Source organism: Crocodylus porosus, unplaced genomic scaffold (assembly GCF_001723895.1).
Source record: "Crocodylus porosus isolate Cpor-Errol unplaced genomic scaffold, CroPor_comp1, whole genome shotgun sequence".
NCBI lineage: Eukaryota > Metazoa > Chordata > Crocodylia > Crocodylidae > Crocodylus > Crocodylus porosus.
In genome coordinates, this window is record NW_017728943.1 from 27,772,291 (window position 1) to 27,792,179 (window position 19,889).

Sequence of the window (19,889 nt, forward strand, 5' to 3'; positions counted from 1 at the left end):
ATCACTGTTATTTTCTGAATTCATCTATTGCTTTTCTCCTATAAGCTTTTTGGGCAAGGACCATCTTTGGTTTTGTGTTTCTACAGATATTACAAATAAACAATTACCATAAGAGTCTACTTTAAACTATCCTAAACATTTGCAGTAGGGGTGTGTAAAGCAGGCCCTATTTGATTCGGATTCAGCCCGAATCAGGGACAGTGATTCAATTCGTTGATTCAGATTGCTGTCCCTAATACGATTCAACCAAATCCAAATTTGAAGATTTGATGCTGGTTCGGAGAGTCAGTGATTCGGACTTAGACGCAGCTTTTAAAGCTTTTTCTACATACCTCGACATACCGGCACAGCTTGTGAATGCTGCAATGCTGGGGTGGATGGACCATCCCACAGAAGTGTGAAGGAACCCTCCACATGCTCAGTGGTGAACCCGGAAGTGGACCAGAAGTACTTCAGCGCTTGGCCACAAAGGGACCCTGGATGCCCCCTCCCCAGACCCAGGAGGCACCAGTTGCCACGCCAAGGGGGAGAGTGGGGGAGCCCCTCCCTGCACTCCCTGGCAGACCTGGAAGTGGATCTGAAGTGCTTCTTGTCCACTTCCGGGCCTGCTGCCAAGTGCACTGGGGAGCCCCCCACACTCCTGTAGGACACTCCATGTGTTCCAGCATTGCAGCATTCATGAGCTGCCTGCTACCTTGAGGTATGTAGAAAAAACATTTAAAGCTGTATCTATGTCTGAATCTCCAAATCTTTCTGAATCTCTCTGAATTGATTCAGAGGGTTCCGATTCAATTCAGAGAGATTAAAGGGACCTCTGATTCAGTTTGGATTTGGAGATTTGGCCATCAAATCAGGCCGGATCAAATCAGGGACCGAAGCTTCCACAGCCCTAGTTTTCAGTACAATTTTGTTTAACCCCTAGTTAAGAGACATCATTTTTTGCTGGATGCTGGTGCTTGCTTAAGATAAGTTTTTATTATATGTGCAGGAATTTCAGCTATCAGACTGACATATGCCATATTTTTGAATGAGGTTTTAATCAACTGTGGTTGGTTAATATTGTATGTTTTTGCAACTGTAAAATGATGATCTGGGCCAACATTCGAGAACTTGGATGCCCAGAATCCATATCTGGGATGTGGTTTATAGAATTAATCAGTGGATTGGAAGTTTGCCAGCAATTCCAGTAGAAGCAAAGAGCGTTTAGATTAGGTATTTAGTTAGAAAGATTTTTTTCCCTAAAACAATAATGAAGCACAGAAACAAGCTACCTGAGGAATCTCCTTCATTGAACATTTAAACAAACATGTCAGGGGTCAAAGCTATGCTTCTCTTGTCTCATAGGTAACAGGTAAACTATATGACCATCTGAGGTCCCTTTCACCCATACATTTAATCTATGTATGCAAAGCTAGAATCATTCCAGGACTTAACTAGAGTATGGAATCAGATTGGGCATTCAAGAAGCAGTAAAAGTGAATCGTCAAATGCTGTATGCTACTACATCTTCTCATGTGAACATTTCAATCCTAAAACTTATTAGGGTTTCCTAGTAAAAGCCTTGTATATTAATGTTTGTCAAAAGAGACAAGCTGAACATTTTCTGAAATAAGCTATTTTAACACCTCAGATATTCTGTTAGCTTCACACAGATCACAAGAAACTGACTTTGGGTGGCCACATCCTACTTATAAGGCTTGAAACATTCAAGGGAAGACATTATGCCCTTTTGATGTGGGCCCTTGCAATTACAGTCCTTATAAAAATAATCCCAAACTGTTTGACAAATGCAGGATTTTTGCTAAAAGTCCATCATGGTCAGATTTTGATCAACAACACAGCTCTTAGCTACTAAAAGCTGAAAAAAAATATTCCTTGTTATGACAAAAATTAAACCCAAGGAAATTTGAAGAGGAAGATGTTTACTTTTATCCAAATATTTGTGAGTAAAAACTTTGCAAACAATTCTAGAATAGAAAGCCTAGAGCACCCTTTTCTATCCCTGCTGATGGCCCCTTCTCAGAAATGGACATCGAACTCGCAAAAATGTAGCATGATTAGTAGGCCTGTGTGAAGCGATTAGTATTCACTTCAGATTCAGGTTTGGATGATTTAGGGGACAGTGATTCGATTCAGCGATTTGAATCACTGTCCTGATTCGATTCAGCCGAATCTCCGAATCAGCCAGGCCTCGCCCATCCCCCACCCCTCTCCCAGCCCAGCAATGGCTGCCCCACCTGCCCCAGTTCCCAGCACTTTGGAGAAAAGAAACCCCAGCTCAGCAGGTGCTGCCAGGCGGGGAGCTATCCCTGCTGCCCCACACTGCCCCACATTGCATAGGGGGCTCTGCATGAGCCCCCAAATCCCACCTCCCCATTCCCCAAGCCCCCTCAGAGGTGCCCCACAGTCCAGCTCCGGCTGTTTAAGAAAAAAAAAACCTGAAGAAACCCTGGGACTCACCACTCCTGCTGACAGGGGTGATCCCCGCTGCCCTGCACCAGGCAGGGACTCTGCAGGAGCCTCCAAAGCCCCAAGGCTGCAACAGGAGAGGAGACTCCTGCTGCTTTTCTTGGCTTTTTTTTTTCTTAAAGGACCAGAGCCCTGGCAGGCAGGGCAGCTGTTGGGGGGGGAGCAGGGGGGCATTGAGGGGGCTTGTGCAGAGCCCCCCACGCAGCATGGGGCAGTGGGGATTGCCCCCCCCCATCCAGCAGCACCCGTTGAGCACTGGGGGTCAGGGGAGCTGGCAGGGGTCTCCCCATGGTCCGCTCCCCTAGTACTTACCTGCTCGGAGTGGCTGCAGTTAAAGTATGGAGCTGGGGTGGGTGGGGACAGCAATGGGGGGAGCTGAGGGAGCAGGCAGGGGTCAGGGGTCCCCCCATGGTCCTTTCCCACCTCTCTCACCCCCGCCACCCCTAGCTGCTGGGGACTGCCTGAATCATTAAAGCTCTCCAAATCTTTGCTGAAGATTCAGCGAGCTTTGAATCAATTTGGACCTTTAAATTGGTCCCCTGATTCAATTCAGATTCGGAGATTCGGCCACCAAATCGGGCTGAATCTCCTCCAAATTCAATCACCACCCAAAGCTTCGCACAGCCTTAATGATTAGGGATTTTTAAGGGTCATACCAAAATAAGGCTGGTGCTGTCATTCTGCAGATCAGCAAAGCTCTAGAACCTTTTTCACTTGGAAGTCATAGCTGAAATAGCACAAATGAACAATCTTACGCTTTTCTTTTCTTTTTAAATTACATATCACGCTAACTTAAGGTTTGCATTGCTGCAATATGTCTGCTAGCAGAGTATCTGTGCAGTCAGCTCCAGCCATCAAATTCTAAATCTAATAATATCTGAGGGGGAAAACCTTGTGGCTAGAATGATGCTGGTTTCCCTACCATATCACAATAAAAACTGAATGTGCAGAAGGGGAGGAGGTTGCTTTCTTTGACTCACTTGTTACCATAAGTCTAATGGTAACCATAAGTCTTGTTACTATGAACTGCTCAGACTCGGGACAACTTTGTAATAAGACCTATTGAAGAAGGTCTGTTTCAAATAAAAGACAGACACACATACTGTCACACCCATTTGGATAGGATTTTTGGCTTTGTCTTTTAGTTTGGGTTTGGTTTGGCTCTCTCTAGGGCTGTTATTGCCCTTTAAAACTGCCAAGTTTGGGACAATGGGTGTGTCTTGTTGACATCTTGTGGTCTGCATGATATGTTCGTTTTGCTGATTGTCAATGCAATGTGATTAAGACCTTGCAATCAAAAGAAATTTCAGTGAGCAACATTTGTTGAACAGCAACAACATTTGTTAAACAACAGTAATTTGAAGCCTCATTTCAACAAATGCGCATAATACCCCTTCATCACCATTCCTCAACCTGGCTTTCTTTAAACCCAAACTGTATCATCCTTTAAACCCAAACTATATCATTTGTTTGGTTCTCCTTCACCAAAATGTATTATTATGAGCAACTCTAGGCAGCCACCAGCTGTTGATTTCTTTTAGAATCATTTCAGATTAATATTTTTATTCTTGGCTCCAAAATGTTAAATGTTCCTTCAAAGTGACACTTGTTCAAGACTTGGGATGAGCAATATTGAGGTCTGACTCACTGACAGGTTATTGATCTTGAGTCAGCTTTAGAAAGCATATGTATTTACCGAAGATTTCGCTTATAAATCACACAGTTCCATCAACTTATACCTTACACATTTGGCTTACAGCAGCTGAGGAGTCCAGACTTCTGTTTTAAAAAAGAAAATATTTTGGGTCCAATTCCCAGTTAGATTGAGGCCCCTTTGGATCAGACTGGCAGTGAAGAGGAGCTTTCAAGTGGGCACAGGTTATATTTGAATGGTGTGAAGAGCCTCATTATAAATAATTAGTAGGTTCCACAATGCACAGAAAAGTAATTTAAGGAAAGTCTGGGAATCTTTTAAGATCAGTTGGAATTTTTCCTCCCTTTGAGCCCTGTACAGGTGGACTCCTGAAGTAAATGTATATTATAGGTGTAATGTATAGCATAATAGCTGCAACAAAAGTTTTATAAAGCTGCCTAACTCTTCAGCTGAGCTAAAGAGGTTTTCAAACAGCAGAAGTCTAGCCCAATATCCCGATAGGATGTGGTACATTACTGCTCTTCTGGAATGAGCCAGGACATATATGCATAATGCAGGTGGCGAGGATCATGCTAAAAAATCTTCATACTATCATTATCACATCATATCAACACACAAGATACTGTTGGGAGTCACTGTTCCATTTCAATGAAAGATGTGAAACAAGTGGGAATGATAATCATTCACTACAATTGCTAAAGTATGTTTACCTTCCCCCCCTTCCCCTCCAGAGTTCAGTCTGGTGTTTCCTGAAAAGAGTAGCTCCAGAGCTTGCCAAGTCTCACAGAAATATTGTTTACAGAGAAATTCCTTTTACTTTCAGATCCTCCCTTCAGAAGTAATAGACTTGAAGGTGTGTGTGTGGGTATTCAGTGAAAAGGGATCCTCAAGAGTCAAAGTGTTTTTCACTTTATCCTCATCAAATGTTTACCAGAATAAAGCACTCAGTGGAAAAAAATTGCATCTTGGTAATACATTATATGCCTTGAACACAGAACATTCCCCTCTCAACAGAGACCAGCTGGATGCTTGCTGGGGTAATATTTTGGTATTCAGACAAGAGCAAAAAACTACTTCCCTTTTTTACCAGATATAGGATTGTCAATCTATTTCTGTAATAATAATAATAATAAGCTATATAAATGAAAATACATTTGTGCCACTTGCATAAATCATTTTCCAAAGTGATGGACTAGTCTCATAGAGAGTTTAAAACAAGCCCTTCTGCAAAAAAGGCAGCAGACTGGTTTTGATATCAAGTCCTCTTATGGTAAATACTGTTCTTCTTTCTTTCCTTCTATTAAAATCAGCAAAGATCTGCCTGTAAAAATGCTTAGCAGAGTGCTGATGCTATACAAAAAACAAATGCAATCAGCTAATTTTTGAGGTACTAAATATAGTAGGATTTTTAGGGAAAGAAAAAGAACTGTCATATAGATCACGGCACCGAAATTGGGCTTTGTGGGGAAAAGAAGATTTTGTGGAAATTAAAACAAAAGGTTGGCATCACTTATTTTCATTTTATGAGAAATTTTAAGTGTCCCCTTGCAACAAAGGCAAGCCTCAAAAACAGCAGCATTGTGTTAGCACAAAATACCAGAAATTGAAAGTGACATCTGCCAAAAGAGGAGTCCACTTCAAAAGTGAAAAATAAATTGGATGTGTTTCCATAAACAGAGGGATTTGGGCTAGAATCTGCCTTTAGGGCCCTATCCGTTAACCATTAGGAGAATTTCATCTGATGTCATTAAAGTCTATGTAAACTATGTAACTAGTATTTCCCAAACTCTGATACATGGGGCATACTTCTCTTTAAAATTGATAGCACACTTCACTTTTACACCCAAAAAGGGGAAAAGTGGCTGCAGTGGCACAAATGCAGTTTATAGATATCCTAACCCAGAACAGCTCCATGGTGGCTGGAAGCTGCAGGCACACTATGGAGTGGGGGACTGGGAGAAGAGGCAACAGAATAGAGAAAGACCTCCTAGGGGGAGGCAGCATCAGGCTGAACCAAAGCAGCACCTCTCCAGCAAGTCAAATGGAGCCATTCTGCTGTGCACCCTGTGACCAAGGCAGGGAGAAGAGATATTGCAGACAAACTCCATGCTGCCCTGGAAAGCCTCAGGGTACAGGTACTGTTGGCTATAATCTAGAGAAGCGGTTCCCAAATGGTGGCTCATGACCCCAAATGGAGTTGCAGTATCAGCAGGAGGAGTTGCAAGGGTTGGGGCTGTGGGTTGGGAGTGAGGGTCCATGCTGAGGAAATGGGGTCATGCTGAGAAAAAGTTTGGGAAGCACTGGAACTAGAGCATCCCCTAGCCTGGCTGGTGCTTGCACATGCTCAGTGTGTCAAAAGGGCAGACGGTTGCAGAGTCTGTGACCTTTTGAAGTGTCCTGATGTAATAGCCCAGTTTTCACACTCGAGCATGCCCATTTTCTTCAAGTTGGGGTAACCTGGTTTGGGTGGGAAAGCCTGTGAGATAAATGGTACATTTACCCGAGTGAATGACAGCTAAGTGCTGTGTGCATGTGGGGTGCTGTATGAAAAGGCATGAGTGTCATGTGCAGGGATGTCTGATTGGTTGTCTGGATGACTAACAGGTGTCAGTGGAGTATGGGTATAAAAGGGAACAAATCTGGAGGGTGAGACTGTGTGTGCAACTAATGAGAGTGTGCCTGGAGCGTCTGAAGCTACAGGGCCCAGAGTAGCCAATAGCCAGCATGGTCCCATGACAGGGAATCATGTTTGGCTGGAGGAGCAGCCAGAGGGCATTTATATATGTGCTCCAGGGGGCAGGAGGCGGGGGAGGAGAGAGGTGCTTTAATTAGCAAGCTGCGCTAATAAAAAGCGCCCAAGCATCATGTGTATTAGCGTCCCTGTGCTGAAAAATGGTGGTGAGGTCCACTGAACTAAAGCTTATCAAATCAGCTTTAGTTCAAAGCGCTCCACTGCCATTTTTCAGCATGGGGATGCTGATACATGTGACGCTGGAGGCTGCTGGAGTGTGTTAATTTCCACACTACCGCAGAATCAATTTATTGAGTCTGCTCTGACGTGCAGGAATTACAGCACATCAGAAGCTTCACTGCACGTCTATAGGAGCCCAGAGAGACTCTGAGTGAGTATGTAAGAGTGCATGAAGAGTAAGGATCCAGGGGAACAAAAACTTTTTGTGTGTGTGGTTGCAGGGTTATGGCCCAGGGGATTGAGATACTGCTGCTGCAGCAATTGCTGGCTGCATATGGGAGTCTGCTTATGCTCTCTACTGTCCTCTCTTAAATTAGCGCTGACTTGTTATATTGTTGTTGTTTATATTGGATTGTTGTTGTTCATATTGTTGTTATTGCATCTAATTGTTATTACCCCTTTGTCACATGTCTGTCAGTTATTTACTAATTACTATTTACTAATATTGTGTTAGGTTAGAGTTGGGCTGTAAGCTAATGACCTAATGAGTGTTGAGGCACCTACCATTCTTCCATGGGACTGATCTCCAGAAGGATTAACACCCTCATTTGAACAAATAAGAGATCATTGTTCAACAGGAACAGCTCAGGCAGGGAGAGGGGAACAGTGATATTTGTTGGCAAGGGCAGGCACCCCAGTGTTCCCAGTGTTACAGTTTGTAAATAAATAAATAAATCCTATGTAATATATTATTAGTCCTTAAAATGAGGGAGTCAGCCATGAATTACACTACTACCCCTATACTTTTTATTAAGTGTTTTTTGTTGTTGTTCTAGTTTGGCAGGTGGCGGGAGAGAGGGGGAAAAGGGAAGGATAGTTATTCTGCATTTATTTTTGGTAGGGTGGCTTGTTTCAGACTTTGGGGGTCCATTGGGTTCTTTTGGTCAAAAGGAAAAACAAATAGAGCAGCCCATTGACCTTGTTAAAGAAAAATGTTGGTCAAGAATTATAGACTCTACCAAGATAACTGCTCAGGAAGTGCAAAAAGCAATAGGATCACAGTCAAATAACTTGCAAGTTTTTCAACTAACAATGATTGAAGCACAGTAGATTTGAAGGATTTGTTCATATTAGCCTGCAGAAGAGTTTCTCTCCCAATTACCTCTTTACAGTGCTTTTCAGATGCCCTCCCCCACAACCTCTGGAACTGAGTTCCCCATAACTTGGACAAGTGTCCCCTACTCCTCCAGCAAGCAATACAAAATAAAGTTGCTGACCAGGACCTGAGAGCAGAGCAGCACCTTTTGGATGATTCTGCTTAAAGAGCAGCTTGAGTAGGAAATCACTTCAATGGGTTTTCATTGAATATATGAATACCATATATAAGGCTGCAGCCCATCTTGCATCCCAGTTGATGGTGCCCCTCAGATATACCTGCTCAGTTCAGTCACTGATATATTCTAACACTGCTTTGTATACCTACAATCCATGTACCCAGATACCACCACCAAAGAGTGGTTCAAGCACCTTTAAAGGTGCAGTTGGGACAATACACACTACACTCCCACCTTATACATCTGCACTAAATTGCTGCAACCAAAATTGTGACCACTGCCTGAAATTCCTAAAGACATCATACCCACTTTCCCTTCAATAAGAATAATTCCTTCAGGCACTATCCCTAGTACTTTATCTTCCTCCCCAACCTCTCCAGTACAGCTCCATTTTTTAAAGCTGAGCAAATATGGTACTGCATACTCCAGATAATATTTCAGAGTAATAGCGTCTTGGCTCTGCATGCTCAGCCAGGGCAGCCTATGGTATAATTCAATCACAGATAAAAAGGTGCTTGCTTAAAAGAAGACAGGTTGCAAAGGAGTTTGCATAGAGTTCTGTCTCTCCTTGATATACAATTGTTCCAATGAACTCCCACTTATTTTACTATGAAATATGAGTACCCATCAGCCCCACTGAGAATACCAAGTCTGAGGAGTCCAAAGGGAGCGTGGCATTCAGCATTCGTTAAAATTCAGTAACTCTTAACACCCTTTGGAAGTCCCAGAAAAGAGAAAGGAAAGAAAAAAAAATATTTCCTCCACTGAGGATCAAACATATTAGAATTTAACAGCCAAGTCATTTTGCCCCATCAAACCTACAGAATATGGTGAGGGATTTTCCACAGACCCCTGAATTACACAACAGTTGAGGATAGTGAACTGTCAGGCAAATGAAGTTTATACCAATATAAAAATTGTGGAATAGAGAGCAGGGGAGTAAGAGACAAGTGACAGAAAGATACAGGATGTGTAGTTCAAAAACTCCTAATTTTTTTCTTCCCAAGAAACATTGTGCCCTGGGATGAGACATGGCATATAAAATTTCAGGGGAGTTTAAGTTCTTTGAGACAGTTAGCAGTGCAGTAGGAAAGAGAGATCATGCTGGAAACCAAGTATAGTAGGGCATCCTTAGTTCATTAAGTGGAACTCAAACCCCAACTGTTAGGGAACCCAACGGATCTCCCAGCAGTCTCTAACGCTCCTGTTCCCCTTCTACAATCCTTCAGAGGGTAGGGAAAGTGCTACATGGAGCTACACAGATGCACATTTAACTAGACAGAGAATAACCCTCCGTTAATGACAGCAGTCATTCACAGTAAATTACAATTATTCTCTCAGCAACATTCCAACATGCTAAGTCCCCAATGCCTGAATACAAAGAGGCCTGACTTTCTCTCTAATCCAATTAGGCACCTATCCCAGTCCCAGTATAACCATAGCCCTTCCAATGGTCACTAGTGCTTGGGCACAGAGTAGGCTCAAAGGACAAATCCCAATTGTACAGACATTTAGTTTCTCCTGGAACAGTTGCTGTTCTCCCAGGAGAAACCACACTTGTACAGACACGCAGAGTAAAAATGGCCACTCCAGGAGAAAAATAACCTGGGCAAAAACCCAGAGAGTTTCTCCTGTACATGCTAACAACAGAAGCTGACCATGAGATACTAAACTAATCAGGGCTGCTCCGTGCACTTCTGTCATCTGTTGCCAGGCAAACTAAGGGAGTCTGCAGATCATACTGAGATGTGTACACAGGGCTCCTCCTGGGATGCACAGTGTCAGCACTGCAAGCTTTCTACTCTGCAGGGCCTCAGCATTCAAATGTCTATACACGTGGCTTGGGGGAAATTTTTTTACCACAAAAACAAACCTGGGAGAATTCTCCCAGTTTACTTGAATGTGTGTACTCATTCCTGCTCTTAGTCTGGCTATAGACATGTTCCTAGTCTACCTCTGGACTCCAGCTGCATTTCTGCCTGTTCCTTTCAGGAACAGCAGGCCTCACTGTGCATGTCTTCACTCCACACCTACTTTTGTTTCATTATTCCTCTGCTGTTCGCTGTTGCCCTGTAGCATTTCCTTCAGACAGGGCTGACCTCCCACTCTGGAATGGCATTCTGTGTCTCAGGAGTGGACTAGAATTTTGTCCCCAGCCATTTAGCCAACAGGATTCTGGAGGAAGCACACTTCTCTTCCCAACTCCTAACCAATATTTTTGTTCAAGTGATAGGGCTGGCCCTTTCCCAACCCCAGGGACATGCAAAGTAAGCACTCCATCCAAGCTTGACCCTTACCTGCAGACCAGCTACCAATTCTCCATAACACTGCCCAGGCTGAGTCTTTTTACAGTGGCTGCTCATGGGGTTATGAAAGATGGGTTGTAACTAGGCTTCACCCCATTATGTATGTTTCATTTAGATTTTATTACAAAGTAGTTATGGCCATTTCTTCTTTCAGCTTATACAACGACATGTACCAGTATGTTTGCCTTAATTCTTCAAAGAAGGGGGGAAAAAATCCCTCCAGGTCAGACATCAGTCACTTAGTAAGCACATCTGGACCAATAAATGTCTGCAGATTACATCGAATTCACTTAAAGAGCATGTCTGTAAATGATGTCACCCTATTCATGAACCTGTAATACCCAGATTTACAATGTCTTCCTTGTTCTTAAATCAAAACATTGCTGCCTGTTCTGATAAGAGTTTTAATTTCACAGCTGCTAGCTCAACAATGTGCCATCAATTTAACAAATGGGCTGCATATCAAACTGTTTTATATATCAGCCTTATTCTGTTGTTGTTTTAGCAGAGAAAGAGAGAGAGAGAGCATCCATCAGTAAGTTCTGGACAGAATGAGAGTTTGTGTCATGGAAAACAAGTTGGTGGATTCATCCTAACAGCTTTTAACTTTCAGGCAGATTACAAGAGGGTATTTGTGTAGGTGGAGGGGCAAAAGTAAGAAAAACTGGCCAGAAAGATTAATTTTGTTTCCTTGCGACTGATGGAGAGGACAACTGAGAAGATGTTCAGAGCTTTTAGGTGGAATTCTCTATTGGAGGTGAGTACCTGGGGCCTGGTTGAAGAATGGAGTACATATTCTAGAGCTATTAGGAGGAGGTTTTTTGGGAGGTGGGGAAGGAGATGAGAAAAATAAAAATAACTTAGCACAAAGAATAAGTAATAACCTATTGGCTTAGAGACGACACTCAGAGAGTGGTGGTGGATGGGTCATTTTCAACCTGGAAGGAGGCGGGCAGTGGTGTCCCACAGGGTTCAATCTTTGGACCAGTGTTATTTAATCTTCATCAGCGATTTGGACGAGGGTGTGGAGAGCACTCTGTCCAAGTTCGCAGATGACACCAAGTTATGGGGCAAAATTAACACGCTGGAGGACAGGGAGTGGATACAGGCCAACCTGGTCAGGTTGAAGCAATGGGCAGAATGAAACAGGATGCAATTCAACAAAGACAAATGCAAGATACTCCACCTAGGGAGGAGGAATCCCCTGCACACCTATAGGTTGGAGGATGACCTCCTCAACAGCTCAGCAGCTGAAAGGGATCTGGGAGTCATAGTTGACTCCAAGATGAACATGAGCTAGCAGTGTAACGAAGCCATCAACAAAGCCAGTCACACCTTATTGTGCATTAGCAGATGCATGACCAACAAATCGAGGGAGGTGATGCTCCCCCTCTATGCTGCATTGGTCAGACCGCAGTTGTAGTACTGTGTCCAGTTCTGGGCACAACACTTCAGGAGGGATATGGAGCATCTGGACAGGGTCCAGAGGAGGGCCACTCATATGCTTAGTGGCCTCCGTGCAAGACCCTACCAGGGCAGGTTGAGGGACCTGGATCTCTTCAGCCTTCACAAGAGACATCTGAGGGGAAACCATGTTGCCTATAAATTTATCAAGGGAGGACAACAGAGAGTTGGAGATGCATTATTTACCAGGGCACCCCTAGGAGTAACTAGGAATAATGGGTACAAACTACTGGACAGTAGATTCAGGTTAGACATTAGAAAGAAATTTTTCACAGTAAGGGTGGCCAGAATCTGGAACGGTAGTACTAACACCTAACTTGGAGGAGGCTAAGAGGAGGCTAGATAGGCACCTGGCTGGGGTCATCTGACCTCAGTCCTTTTTCTGTCTGGGGCAGGGGTTCGGACACAATGATCCTCCAGGGTCCCTTTACTCTACAATCTATGAACCACACCAGGATATATAGAAAACCCTGTTGCGGACCCCTGGCCAGTGTGCAAGTCATCCTTTCAAAGGCTTGCTCCCGCTCCTCATTGCTCCATCTTTCCCTTGTGGCTTATCTTCTCTTCCTACACATGTTCTTTAGCGCTACTTCCTTCCCTCTCACAGGGCCAGCAACTTAGAGTGAAGGCCTAATTCCTACATGCTGCAGTGTGCTATATTTTCCAGACCCCTGGAATAGCACTTGCTGATGGCTCTTGCTTCTTCCCATTGCTGCTACTATGCAGTTTCTGTTTTCTGAACATAAAGGGAAAAGCTAGAAATCAGTGAAAGGGAACTCAGCAGAGTCCTACTAAGCTGACAAAGGATTGGCAAGAGAAGTTATTTTAAACATTTTTGCTGACACTAAACCAAAGTCCTGTTTCCCCAAAATACTCTGTTCTGGGGTTCGTGCCCAACCCGGACAGGACAGGTATGCTGGTCCAGTGCTTTTGCTGGTGCTTAGGTTCTGCAGCATGGCATGGGAGTGCAAGCCTCAGTCATTTTTCCACCTAGCCCAGATGAATGTAGGAACCCCTACTTCTACTGAGCATCAGGGGAGTTCAGTAAAGTGATGATCCTGGAAAAGGCCACAGAGGGAAGTTACCACCAGAAGTTGCCAGTGACACATGGGCTTTGACAGGTTCACTCATGCTACTGTTCCTGCCCTGCTAAGACTTGACTCTGTGGGTCTGGCAATAGGTATGCTGCAATATCAACTGGACCTCTAAGGCTTTCTCCCAACCTGACATGCTGACTACCTGCCTTAGTATTCCAGCTCTTTCTGAGGCACCCCAGACCTGCAGGAAGATGCAAAGGGAGGCAGTGTCTGCTGTGCTGCGGATGCTAGGGGCACAGGATAGCAAACCACCACATGTCCTATCCTAAACTTTCAGTGAAACAGACTGTTACGTTTGATTAGGACCAGCCTTTAAAAACTTCAAATCAGGCAGGTCAGCAGGAGTTGACCCCTTAGAACCTCCACACAATAGCATAACAACTGGTGGGCAACCAGGGCACTAGCCCTGAGAGCATACTTAGCCGGGGTGTAAAGCGTCTCTGCATCCCCCCCGACTTCCACACACTTGCTCTCATTCTCGCTACAATGCCAGATTCTCATTTTGCCATGTAGCAGACACACCGTTCTGGCCCACTGCCTCCTCCTGAAGAAGTCAAGCAGTGCAGTAGTCCATTCTCAGTCTCTTCCTTGGAGCTTCCATAGCCTGGGTCACAGCTTGCCCCTCCAGGTAGATCACATATGTGCCCTCCTCCTCTTCCAAGAGAAGAGGTCACTCAGTCCAAATCCACAAAGCAACTACAAGCACAAGATAATCCTCAGCCTCTCAGGGATCACATTGTGCCTTAATGAGTCTCAGATTCCACTTGTTGTACATGTCATCCCTCAGTCTCTTCCACTGGTACCTTCTTAGCCTCGGGCGGGGGGGGGGCGCAGGAGGCCTGCCAAGGTGTCAAGCTTTGCCATTGATCACCAGGCATCACTTGGCAGTTCATTTACAAGCTCAGCCCTCTAGTTGAATTAGTAACAACTTCTCCCCCTTCAGAACAAGGATCAGTATCCTGTCCCTCAGCCTTTGGTAGCCCCTTACAAGGGATGGGAGGATGGCCAAGGGCAACCATCTCTCTGGGTTCTAGCCCAGAGGTCCTGTATAAAGCAAAAGAAGTTTCCCTTTTTTCCCCGTTGTGGTTTATTAGCTACCTCCTCTCTCATGGCTCTTTGGAAGACTTCCTTCTTGGTCATCTGCCTCCTAACCCCCAGCCCAGAGCTATCCCAAACCCTTTGGAGTATCCTGCCCACCTAAAGACTCTGCTAAAATAGCCTGTCCAGCTGCAGTACCTTCTTCCTCTTCCATTTAAAACTAATACAGATGCAGCAAACAGAACTAATTGAACAGGGCTGACCTGGTTCTAAAGAGCCGCATCACAGCACTGCCCACTAGCATAGCTCCCTTGGATTCAGTGACATTACTTTGATTCACACCACAACTGTGTCACTAAAGCTAACCATGATCAGAAGCAAGTCCACTATATCTGGATTTGGGAGGTGCCAGAAGGCCATGCCCACTAAAATCACTCACAGATGGCTTTTTATTTTAAGTTGAAGAAGTCCTTTTATTTAACATCTGTAAAGGATCAAGAACCAAGGTGATGAGCAATTCAGGGGAAATTAGATAGCAGTGAACAAAATGTGTTTTCAGATTCTTGGAACTGGTCTAAACTAGTCTGTTTTAGCACCTACTGGCATATTTTCCTTTAATTACAACATGAATCACTAATGCAGCATATACCTGCTACGTAGAGAAAGAGTTTATATAATGTTGATCCTATCATGGCTCTTCACTAAGCTACCATAAGTGAACATTTAGCACGCTGAAGCAGACAGACACCATGTTATATTTTCCATCCCATCAGCTGGTGTAGAACAGCACTATGGAATAAGGAAAAAGTTTATGAGTGTTGCAGTCTTTTGCAATAATTTTCACTTGAAAGGATGACCATAGAAGGAAAGTCAGCTGGAGCATACAATAAACCTCACTTAATGATGCTAGTTAATAACAAGCAATACAATTCTTCCAACGGACTTTCCTGGGCATTGATCAGGCTGTATCTGTCCCTTTATAAAACATTTTTTTCTAGGATTCCTTTATAAATGTTACAAGAAGAGTTTCATGATATCTTTACCCTCACACTACAAAGCCACATTTCCTGTAGTAAATGAAGCATGACAGAAGCAAATAGGAAAAATTAGAGTGCCTTTGTCTTCAGTATATCATTCTCTCTCTCTGCCACTAAATGACAAATGTAGATCCTGGCCACATCCTGTATGAGAACACTTTTTCTCTGATTCAGTTTGCTGCTGTCCTTACAACCAGCAAGGCAACAAGTACATCCAGATTATTGCAAGAAGACCAGTGACATGGACACAGTGACTATTAATTTCTGGAAAGGCTTCTGAGCCCAGTAAAATATCATCACTACATACCCAGGAGGACCCATGGCTTGTCAAATAGCATATTAACAGCTTTGCACTCCATACACACATTAGTTCACTCTCCCAGAAGCTAGGCTCTCCTAAATGGAACCAATCTGCACCTTTTAGTAATCAGGGAATGAAAAAGGACAGGAAATATCAAACCAATAAGAGATCGTGAACTAATTTCTAGTTCGTGAACTAGTATCTTTGAAAACGGAAAGTATTTTTATTTCCACTATCTTTTCCTTTGCCCATGTGCAAGGATAAATTCCCTGACTTGTTTGCATTTTGCATGTGAGCTCACAGAGAAAGTCAGAGAACCTTCTTCAAAATAACCAGCATTCTTGCAAGTGTGAGGGGAAATATCTTGTGCAGTGGGTCTATGAACAACAGGTTGATTTATAATATGGATAGTTATTGTGTCCAGAAAAGAAGCCTGTATGTTACCAGCGGACTATTGGATGGGTATGGCAGACATCTCAGTTGTGGCAGTAAAGTTGATCACAATTGTTTCATATTCAAATATGAGAGAACATTGAGATTAAAATCTAACATTAATATGTTCAGCAAGTTTTGATCCGTCTGCAGAAGCATGTGTCTAATTTCTGCATCCACATTGAATGGGAAAAATGAGTTCATAATACCTTAGTTCACACATACAAACAGGGATTGTTTGTTAAACACAGATACACCTTTTTTTTTTTTGAGGACGTTATCTGGGGCACACAGAAATGAGGGAGAAGATCTTTAGGAATAAGTAAATTTAGGCAAGCAATTTTTTCTGTTTTTTTCTTGAAATCAGACATATACAGTTGGATAGAACTGGTAAATCTTTCATTCCCAGCTTTGCCACTAACTCTCTGTGGATTGTAGGGCAAGTCAATTCTGTGTGCCTTCATTTTCCATCTGGAAAAATGGGAAGAAAAAGTCTTCCTTATGCTCACACTTTATCTTTCTTGTCAACTGAGGCTATGCGCATATGTTCATTTATGGCATGAGAAAGTGCCTTGGCACTTTATAGCATTACAAAAATGGGGCACTCTCGGGGTGTACACATGTTCACAGTTCCATGGCTGTGTGCTATAAAGTCATGTCAGAGGCACACTCTCCAGCCGAGGGGCAATAGAGTATTGCTTCTTTTGTTCCTCTTGCCTCCACAGGAGCCTGTCAATGAATTAGCTTCTCTTCTGGGACTGGTTCCAGCCGATGGCAGCAGCAGTGCCAGTGATATGAGATGGAGGCAGCCTTTCTGCCACCACTGCCACTATTGGGTCCTGTAGTATTGGTGGTGGAGGTAGCTTTTCCACTGCTGCCAACATCACAAAAGCACCAGCACTTGCTAATGCTCTTGGAGCAGCAGCACAGTCTCAGAAGGACTCCGTGACCGCTCAGCTCAGTTGGGTGGACTGTTAGGGAGCCAGCCATTCTCTTTCCTTCCTTCTCCCCAGGAGCAGGGAGGGGACAGACAGCAGCAGACTATGGTGTGCTAGGGGTCCAAGTTACCCTTTATAACATTACATGCAACTGTCCATACATTGCATGTGGTTCTACAAACCACAGCACTATTGAGAAGTTCCTCTGTCAAAGAGGAATATTTTTGTGGCAGATCTACCGCCTTTGTGATGCTACAAATGGCATGAATGTCTGGACATTCACTCTCTGTTGCACTACCAGGGTATTGTAGTGCTACAAATGTAACATGAACATGGTCTCAGGCTCTCAACATCTTGTGGCAGGAAGTGCCTATGAGGATGAAGATTCCTCTTGGTTGGTTCCTGGCTAGACAGTCTTACCCCTCCACTCAGGGTCATATCAATCTCCACATTTAAGGTCAGGAAGAAATTTCGCCCTATGGTCAAACTGGTACAGACTGAGAAGGTTTTTGCCTTCCTCTGTAGCAGGGGACATGGCCCTATTCCTGGGTTCTCTTGAGCTTATTTTAATAACCTTCATGGGACATTGGCCACTGTTGAACCCCTGCCTTACCTGTAGCAGGTTATAGTGTTATGACTTGTGGCTGTGTCAGGGTTGATGGTACAGTTTGGCTAAAAGGTTAGACGATGGATTTGTGTAGAAGAATTTTGATAAGAATGATCCTGCATCAAGCAGGAGATTGGACTAAATGACCTCTGCTTTTCTATGATTCTGCATGTCTGAGCACTGGCTTGCACAATGGTCTCTGAACACAGTTGGGACTTAGAAAAAACAGGAACAATAAATAATCCTCAAAATTCTGGGTGACCCATGTTAAAATACACATCTAAGTATGATTATCATGAAGAAACATAAGCATTTTATTTGCTAGTTTCCTTTTTTTTTTAATTTTAAAATTTTGCAACCTATCATCTGGAAATGGCCACATTTATAGAAATACAGGGGTGTGGTGGCAAAGCAGTGAAGGCATTCTGCTCCAGCTCCAAAGAAGCAGGAGTGCCAGTCCTGCAAAAGGCTGTCCCCAGTTGACGCAGCTATAATAAACAGGCACCTGGTTATTCAGGCTGGTGATTCAAAGACGGTCGCATGTGATAATAGCCACGTCACTTCTGATGCTGACAACAGAAAATGGAGTGCCCTCACGAAGCTAGCCTGATGGGCCATTTGCCTCAAAGACTTTTGATAGAAACATACATCTATGATGTATAGGGCTTGTTCTTCCTTAACTCCCTAACTACCTAAGCAAACAGATAAACGCTGCTCAGAAAGCAGCTGTGGAGAGAGATGCACTGTCTCTCAGTGGTAAATGACTCCATTTGATTGCATGATTCAGACAACTGCACTTTAAAAGTCCTCTCCTGTTTATATTGGCTTTGTGTCTGCAACACTATTTTGAGAATGGTCTGCCTAAGGCATTTTTCTCATTTCCAGACCAACAAGGTACTCTAAGGGGGATACTTATGCAATGGTTTAGTTTCTGCTTTGGGCCCTTTGCCAAGGTTTCCACCTGTCTGTTTCAAGCTAGAGGGGGCAAATTGTGCTTGCAGAGCTGGTATCTGCAAGTTAAAGAAACATGCAGTGATAGCATGCTGGTGATATTGCACTCTGTACCCATATTCTGTCACAAGGCTGTGAACAATCAGAGAGCTAGACAGAGCAGGGGAAAGAGCAAGAAAAAGCAATATTTAGACAGTAAACTTTCCAAGCATTCAGCAGAGAATGGTTTGCAGATGTATGTTTAAATGACACTTACACTGCTATTGTTTCCTTTAACTTACTGCTCCTCTTACTGCAAGGCTCTTCTGATGAAAAAAGCAATGCTGCTGGGTGCCCCTCAGTGAGAAATAACAGATTCCACTCCATAACTTTTGAATATTAAGGTAAAAATCCACCACTTTGGTTTTCTCTTCTACATACAGTGGCTAGGCTCCTGGCTCCAGGGAAGCCAGCAAAGACAGAAATTACACATAAATTGATATAAGTGATTGGAAACCAGTCCAAACCTGTAACACAACAGAAGTTCAGTGCACATAAACTGCTTTCAAAATAGCCGAAACTGGTTTAAGATACACCCGGATGGATGTAGAATCAGACTTCACTGATTTAGGTTAAGTCAGCATATTGAACCCTGTCCTAGATCCCTTTCAGATTCAAGCTAACTCACAGCCCCTCAGCATCCCAGGATGCTTTGCACTTCTCCCACAAACCTCGCCTCACAGTGGGAGGGATAGCCCAAGCTGTCTCCTTCAGCTGAGCAAGGAGGTATTGTTTAGTGCATCCCAACTTCTGGCCTGGGCCCTGGCCAATATGTGGCTGCATTTCTGGAATCAAAAGTGATCATCTGTTCACTTGCTTATCAGTTTAATCTACACAGCCTAGACTAGCCTGTGAAGATTGAATCAATTCAGCCCTGGGCTTTTTGACTGTCTGTACTTAGCCTGTCCCTGGCCACAGAAGGATCATTCCAGGACAGAGAGTCCTTACAGTCACAATCAGCCAGGGCAGCAGTTTATCCACCCTTCTGCTATAAGTGGAGGGTGGTGCAATAGGGGCACAGCCAAAGCTTTCTTAGAGCCAGCCTGTTTCCAATAGTCATTGTGGCTCCTTACAAATTAATGTAACTTAGAACAGTGACTGGGTGGACACAGGAACTCCACTGGGGGCAATGCAAATATGAATTTGACACCACATTTCCACCCACTTCCTAAGCTGTACCACATGGTTCTCAACAACAGCTTAGGATGTAGCCTGCACCCAGCAGTGAACTAGCAGAACGAATTACAATAAAGGTCTGATCCAAAGCCCACTGAAACTAAAGAGTCTTTCTATCGATGCAATCAGCCTTTG